Source organism: Leptodactylus fuscus, chromosome 3 (genome assembly GCF_031893055.1).
Source record: "Leptodactylus fuscus isolate aLepFus1 chromosome 3, aLepFus1.hap2, whole genome shotgun sequence".
Classification (NCBI taxonomy): Eukaryota; Metazoa; Chordata; class Amphibia; order Anura; family Leptodactylidae; genus Leptodactylus; species Leptodactylus fuscus.
Genome location: NC_134267.1, coordinates 191,106,738 through 191,114,471, shown reverse-complemented (window position 1 = coordinate 191,114,471; position 7,734 = coordinate 191,106,738).

Sequence of the window (7,734 nt, the reverse complement as noted above, 5' to 3'; positions counted from 1 at the left end):
TTTTTCAATGTGTTCATTCTGACATCTGTTTGGGACTGCAAAAAGAAAAAAAAGGAATATTTATTTTCACTAATACAGATGCATCACATCAAAGCAAGTCTATGAGCCCATGAAAAAAAGGGATGGCATCAGAAGAAATTGAATAAAAAAAAAGAGTTGATATTTTTTTAAATATATGTTAAGAAACTAGAGATGAGCGAACACTAAAATGTTCGAGGTTCGAAATTCGATTCGAACAGCCGCTCACTGTTCGAGTGTTCGAATGGGTTTCGAACCCCATTATAGTCTATGGGGAACATAAACTCGTTAAGGGGGAAACCCAAATTCGTGTCTGGAGGGTCACCAAGTCCACTATGACACCCCAGGAAATGATACCAACACCCTGGAATGACACTGGGACAGCAGGGGAAGCATGTCTGGGGGCATAAAAGTCACTTTATTTCATGGAAATCCCTGTCAGTTTGCGATTTTCGCAAGCTAACTTTTCCCCATAGAAATGCATTGGCCAGTGCTGATTGGCCAGAGTACGGAACTCGACCAATCAGCGCTGGCTCTGCTGGAGGAGGCGGAGTCTAAGATAGCTCCACACCAGTCTCCATTCAGGTCCGACCTTAGACTCCGCCTCCTCCGGCAGAGCCAGCGCTGATTGGCCGAAGGCTGGCCAATGCATTCCTATGCGAATGCAGACTTAGCAGTGCTGAGTCAGTTTTGCTCAACTACACATCTGATGCACACTCGGCACTGCTACATCAGATGTAGCAATCTGATGTAGCAGAGCCGAGGGTGCACTAGAACCCCTGTGCAAACTCAGTTCACGCTAATAGAATGCATTGGCCAGCGCTGATTGGCCAATGCATTCTATTAGCCCGATGAAGTAGAGCTGAATGTGTGTGCTAAGCACACACATTCAGCACTGCTTCATCAAGCCAATACAATGCATTAGCCAGTGCTGATTGGCCAGAGTACGGAATTCGGCCAATCAGCGCTGGCCAATGCATTCTATTAGCCCGATGAAGTAGAGCTGAATGTGTGTGCTAAGCACACACATTCAGCACTGCTTCATCAAGCCAATACAATGCATTAGCCAGTGCTGATTGGCCAGAGTACGGAATTCGGCCAATCAGCGCTGGCCAATGCATTCTATTAGCCCGATGAAGTAGAGCTGAATGTGTGTGCTAAGCACACACATTCAGCACTGCTTCATCAAGCCAATACAATGCATTAGCCAGTGCTGATTGGCCAGAGTACGGAATTCGGCCAATCAGCGCTGGCTCTGCTGGAGGAGGCGGAGTCTAAGGTCGCTCCACACCAGTCTCCATTCAGGTCCGACCTTAGACTCCGCCTCCTCCGGCAGAGCCAGCGCTGATTGGCCGAAGGCTGGCCAATGCATTCCTATGCGAATGCAGACTTAGCAGTGCTGAGTCAGTTTTGCTCAACTACACATCTGATGCACACTCGGCACTGCTACATCAGATGTAGCAATCTGATGTAGCAGAGCCGAGGGTGCACTAGAACCCCTGTGCAAACTCAGTTCACGCTAATAGAATGCATTGGCCAGCGCTGATTGGCCAATGCATTCTATTAGCCCGATGAAGTAGAGCTGAATGTGTGTGCTAAGCACACACATTCAGCACTGCTTCATCAAGCCAATACAATGCATTAGCCAGTGCTGATTGGCCAGAGTACGGAATTCGGCCAATCAGCGCTGGCCAATGCATTCTATTAGCCCGATGAAGTAGAGCTGAATGTGTGTGCTAAGCACACACATTCAGCTCTACTTCATCGGGCTAATAGAATGCATTGGCCAGCGCTGATTGGCCAGAGTACGGAACTCGACCAATCAGCGCTGGCTCTGCTGGAGGAGGCGGAGTCTAAGGTCGGACCTGAATGGAGACTGGTGTGGAGCGATCTTAGACTCCGCCTCCTCCAGCAGAGCCAGCGCTGATTGGCCGAATTCCGTACTCTGGCCAATCAGCACTGGCTAATGCATTGTATTGGCGTGATGAAGCAGTGCTGAATGTGTGTGCTTAGCACACACATTCAGCTCTACTTCATCGGGCTAATAGAATGCATTGGCCAGCGCTGATTGGCCGAATTCCGTACTCTGGCCAATCAGTGCTGGCCAATGCATTCTATTAGCTTGATGAAGCAGAGTGTGCACAAGGGTTCAAGCGCACCCTCGGCTCTGATGTAGGAGAGCCGAGGGTGCACTTGAACCCTTGTGCACCCTCAGCTCTGCTACATCAGAGCCGAGGGTGCGCTTGAACCCTTGTGCACACTCTGCTTCATCAAGCTAATAGAATGCATTGGCCAGCGCTGATTGGCCAATGTATTCTATTAGCCTGATGAAGTAGAGCTGAATGTGTGTGCTAAGCACACACATTCAGCTCTACTTCATCGGGCTAATAGAATGCATTGGCCAGCGCTGATTGGCCAGAGTACGGAACTCGACCAATCAGCGCTGGCTCTGCTGGAGGAGGCGGAGTCTAAGATCGCTCCACACCAGTCTCCATTCAGGTCCGACCTTAGACTCCGCCTCCTCCAGCAGAGCCAGCGCTGATTGGCCGAATTCCGTACTCTGGCCAATCAGCACTGGCTAATGCATTGTATTGGCTTGATGAAGCAGTGCTGAATGTGTGTGCTTAGCACACACATTCAGCTCTACTTCATCGGGCTAATAGAATGCATTGGCCAATCAGCGCTGGCCAATGCATTCTATTAGCGTGAACTGAGTTTGCACAGGGGTTCTAGTGCACCCTCGGCTCTGCTACATCAGATTGCTACATCTGATGTAGCAGTGCCGAGTGTGCATCAGATGTGTAGTTGAGCAAAACTGACTCAGCACTGCTAAGTCTCTGCATTCGCATAGGAATGCATTGGCCAGCCTTCGGCCAATCAGCGCTGGCTCTGCCGGAGGAGGCGGAGTCTAAGGTCGGACCTGAATGGAGACTGGTGTGGAGCGATCTTAGACTCCGCCTCCTCCAGCAGAGCCAGCGCTGATTGGTCGAGTTCCGTACTCTGGCCAATCAGCGCTGGCCAATGCATTCTATTAGCCCGATGAAGTAGAGCTGAATGTGTGTGCTTAGCACACACATTCAGCTCTACTTCATCAGGCTAATAGAATACATTGGCCAATCAGCGCTGGCCAATGCATTCTATTAGCTTGATGAAGCAGAGTGTGCACAAGGGTTCAAGCGCACCCTCGGCTCTGATGTAGCAGAGCTGAGGGTGCACAAGGGTTCAAGTGCACCCTCGGCTCTCCTACATCAGAGCCGAGGGTGCGCTTGAACCCTTGTGCAGCCTCGGCTCTGCTACATCAGAGCCGAGGGTGCGCTTGAACCCTTGTGCACACTCTGCTTCATCAAGCTAATAGAATGCATTGGCCAGCACTGATTGGCCAGAGTACGGAATTCGGCCAATCAGCGCTGGCCAATGCATCCCTATGGGAAAAAGTTTATCTCACAAAAATCACAATTACACACCCGATAGAGCCCCAAAAAGTTATTTTTAATAACATTCCCCCCTAAATAAAGGTTATCCCTAGCTATCCCTGCCTGTACAGCTATCCCTGTCTCATAGTCACAAAGTTCACATTCTCATATGACCCGGATTTGAAATCCACTATTCGTCTAAAATGGAGGTCACCTGATTTCGGCAGCCAATGACTTTTTCCAATTTTTTTCAATGCCCCCAGTGTCGTAGTTCCTGTCCCACCTCCCCTGCGCTGTTATTGGTGCAAAAAAGGCGCCAGGGAAGGTGGGAGGGGAATCGAATTTTGGCGCACTTTACCACGTGGTGTTCGATTCGATTCGAACATGGCGAACACCCTGATATCCGATCGAACATGTGTTCGATAGAACACTGTTCGCTCATCTCTATAAGAAACGTATCAACCGCCACCAATTCTTTCACTTTCTCCAAATACGACATGCCCTCTCCTCCATATTCCCTGCTCAGCCATGTGCTATTTCTAAATACCCACTTATTAGTGTGCTCCGTTCCCAGGGTCCGAGGGGCCTGAGTTCCGCTCTTTATGAGCATTTAATTTACGCAAAGGTTTCCTTGACTGAGGCCCCGGCCCTGGCGCGTTGGCGCACCAATATCCCGGAGCTGACGGATGAGACGTTTCAGGATGCTCTGGAATCTTTTTTGTATGTTTCACCCTCGGCTAACAATAAACTGATTCAAATATTTATTTTACATCAGTGTTACCTGACCCGTCTTTTTAAGATGGATCGTCTACCTAGCCCGAATTGTCTCAGGTGTCCGTGTCCTCATGTGGACTTCTGGCACATGGTGTGGAGTTGCCCAGTTGTGCAGGCCTTCTGGAGAGGGTTGGTGGACCTTCTGGACGATGTTTTGGGCCGTCCTGTTCCACTCTCTCCCGAGGTCTGTCTGTTTGGTGTGCTCGAGGAGGAGTTGTGGCAACATCACGTCCGTATCTTCCTTTGGGAAGGTCTGTTTTATGCTAGGAAGGCCATTGCCCTCCGGTGGATGACCCCGCATTTTCAGTCGATTTCTCAGTGGCAGAGACTGGTCAATTCAATCCTTCCGTTTAATCAAATTGTATACAAGGGTAGGGGCTGTCCACAGAAATTCCTTAAGGTTTGGGGAGCGTGGTGTGCTTCTCCTGCAACCCAGTACTCTCCCCTCTCCATGCGCTCGGCGCTGGGCGCCTTTGCATCTTGAGTAGGAGTTGTCGAGTTGCTTTGCTCACTGCTGCTGTGTTCTAGTGGTGGACCGAGGTGGGTTGGCGCCGTGGCAGATCTTTGTTTGTTTGAAATTTTCTTTGTATTTTATTTTTATACTTATTTGCTTGTGTTTTTCCTGACTGCATCGTTTGTTATCAACCATGTATCATCCACAACTAAGAAGGCTGCTGTGTTGTCTGCAAATAGCACATACATTAGACATCCACAAAATGCAGACTTGTGAATACAGCATAACTACTACTCTAGAGTCTTAGTAAGGTATAACTTCAGTTTTTCTCCCCTGTCTTCTGCTTGTAATAGGTTTCCATCTGTGGTTTTCTACATGCAGGAGCTGTGTGAAACTACATATTATGGGATACACTGGGCATTCTGCACACAGTGTTTTATATGAGCAGTATCTATCACAGCATTCCTGCTCCCTTAGATACGACAAAAATTAATTCTTCATCAACTATAGAGGGGCATACAGAGAAAAAAGGGGACAGAGCTTAATAGAGAGGGGAGGTGTCTGAGACCTGCCAGGAGGGATCTAATAGATGCCGATGTAATCCTGTAGTTCACAGAAAGTTCTGCACACAGGAGAAACTTATCTATTGTCTACACAGTAGAGCAGTCTCTGATTGAGTCACATTGGATATCACATAGCACAACTACCCAGAATGATTCAGAACTTATGGATGTAATTGAGTTGGCACTGCTGAAGTTTTGCTGGTGAGTTACTATTACATGTGTAAAATAAAATCCCTGTAGTGCCATCCACTGAAACCACATTAAAGAGCCTACGTTAGGCTCAAGTTTAGTTGTAGGATTTGTTTTCTCATCTGCATGGCAATGCTCACTCCATGATGAAGATATAGTCTAATATATACAATCTCTTAAGCACTGAGCATACTATTAGACTATAGAGATGACTGTCTGAGAAATTGTTGTGGTTTCTTTATACTGTGGCACCTGCAAATGACATCTTCACAAACAATGTAATTGAATGTATTAACGAAATTCAAAGAAATTAAAGAACACCAACATCATCTTCATAGTGATATATATATATATATATATATATATATATATATATAGGTTTTCTTCACTGGTATACCTACCATAAAGGTAGGATATGTGGCTAATATAAAGACTCTGGCACTAAGTAGCTGGGTTCTTCTTCCCTTGTTTGCTAGCTGCAGCTGCCACAAGGGATGTTAACACTAGCTTTATGAATCCGTAGGCAGTTAGCTCCCCCTAATGGTGGCTGCATACAGCTAGAATAAATAGTTCAAGCGACATTCACATTTGTGTCAGATTCTCTGTAGGAGACTCTGACGAAGTGTCCACCTGAAGTTGTTGGACAAAAAAGTTCTGTACACAACTTTTTCATTTGCCGCTTTCAGTTTAAAAATAATGGACACCCTACGGACTCCATTATAGTCAATGGAGTTCATCGGGCTTTGTATGTAACCGCTACTTCAGTAGTCCGCCTGTACTTTATTATGGTCCTTTGATGGACCAACACAACCGACATGCCAGTGCACATGTGAACTTAGCCTTATCAGAGAAACATCTGTACATATATATAAGGAGCTGTCAATGGGGAGTGGAGCCCTTTTTCAGTTATTTATGCTATTGCAACAAAGTTACAGTGATGTTCTTTCCACCAAAATAGTTACCTTAAACCCCACTTTCTGGCACCGGTGACAGAAGAAATTATCAATATATGACACTTCTATAGTGTATTTGTCCGGACTTGAACCCAGAGACTTCAGTGTCCTTGGCTGCAGATCTTCTAACTGAGCTATTCAACCTCCTGGACAGCTCCTGTGCTGATCTGAGCCTAGTTCCCAGTACCTCTATTTTCAGTTCCCACCTCTCTGGTTTGCTCCACCCTGTTCACTGATTGAACTTCCTTTATAAACCCAGCCTTGCACTTCTTGCCTTGTGATATTATTGTGCTCTGCCGGTAATCTAGCTGCTCTCTCCTGCTCTTCTGCAAACACTGACGCTCATCTTGTGCATTGACCACTGGCTTACTCCTGACTACGGTATTTGCCTTCTCCTCCAACACTGACGCTCCCATCCACACATTGATCCAGCAAGAGGGCAGTGCACCACCATACACCCCACTGAGATCTTGGGGCTCTGGGAGCACCCCAGAATTGCTGACGGTGGGCGGCAAGGTCTATGTTGGTGCACTGCCCTCTTGCTGGATTAACGTGTGGACAGGAGCATTAGTTTTTGGAGGAGATGGCAAATATTCAGTAGCAAGCCAGTGGTCAATGCACAAGATGAGTGTCAGTGTTTGCAGCAGAGCAGGAGAGAGCTGCTAGATTACCGTCAGAGCTCAATAATCTCACAATACAGGAAGTGCAAGGCTGGGTTTATATAAGAAGTTCAATCAGTGAACAAGGTGGAAGAAATTAGAGCGGTGGGAAATGAAACTAGAGGTACTGGGAACTAGGCTCAGATCAGCACAGGAGCTGTCCAGGAGGCTTCAGCCTGGGACACTGAAGTCCTGACAGTATTTGGGTGAACCATTACTTAAAGCTCCCCGGCGCCAGTGCAAAATCGGTATTAGGGCCTCCAACAACCATGTTCCCTTTATAAATGTAAATGAGGAACATTTAGGCCCCCCTTGGGCACATGGGCCCAGGTGCGACTACTACTAGTATGATGACTATGTTCTTTGCGGCACTTATGCTTAGACAGCGTCCTGAATTTTACGCAGGAAGTAATGATTATTATTCATTGATTCTTTCATTAATGACACACCGCATGGTATTGTTCTTGTAATAACTAGACTAATTCCTGAGCATTGAGCTGTACATCTAACCTGCAGGCCAGACACAATAGTAGACGTGTACTAATTATAGCCGAATTCTCTTTCACTCCTGTATTTGTGTAACTGGAGATCAGGGCTGCAGCATTTTCTCCATCTGCTGCGCTACAAGATGACGATGTAAGCAGTTCTCCTTTATCATTACTTATATGCTGCCACTTCACTCTTATTGTGTTGGGTATCACTCTTCTGCTA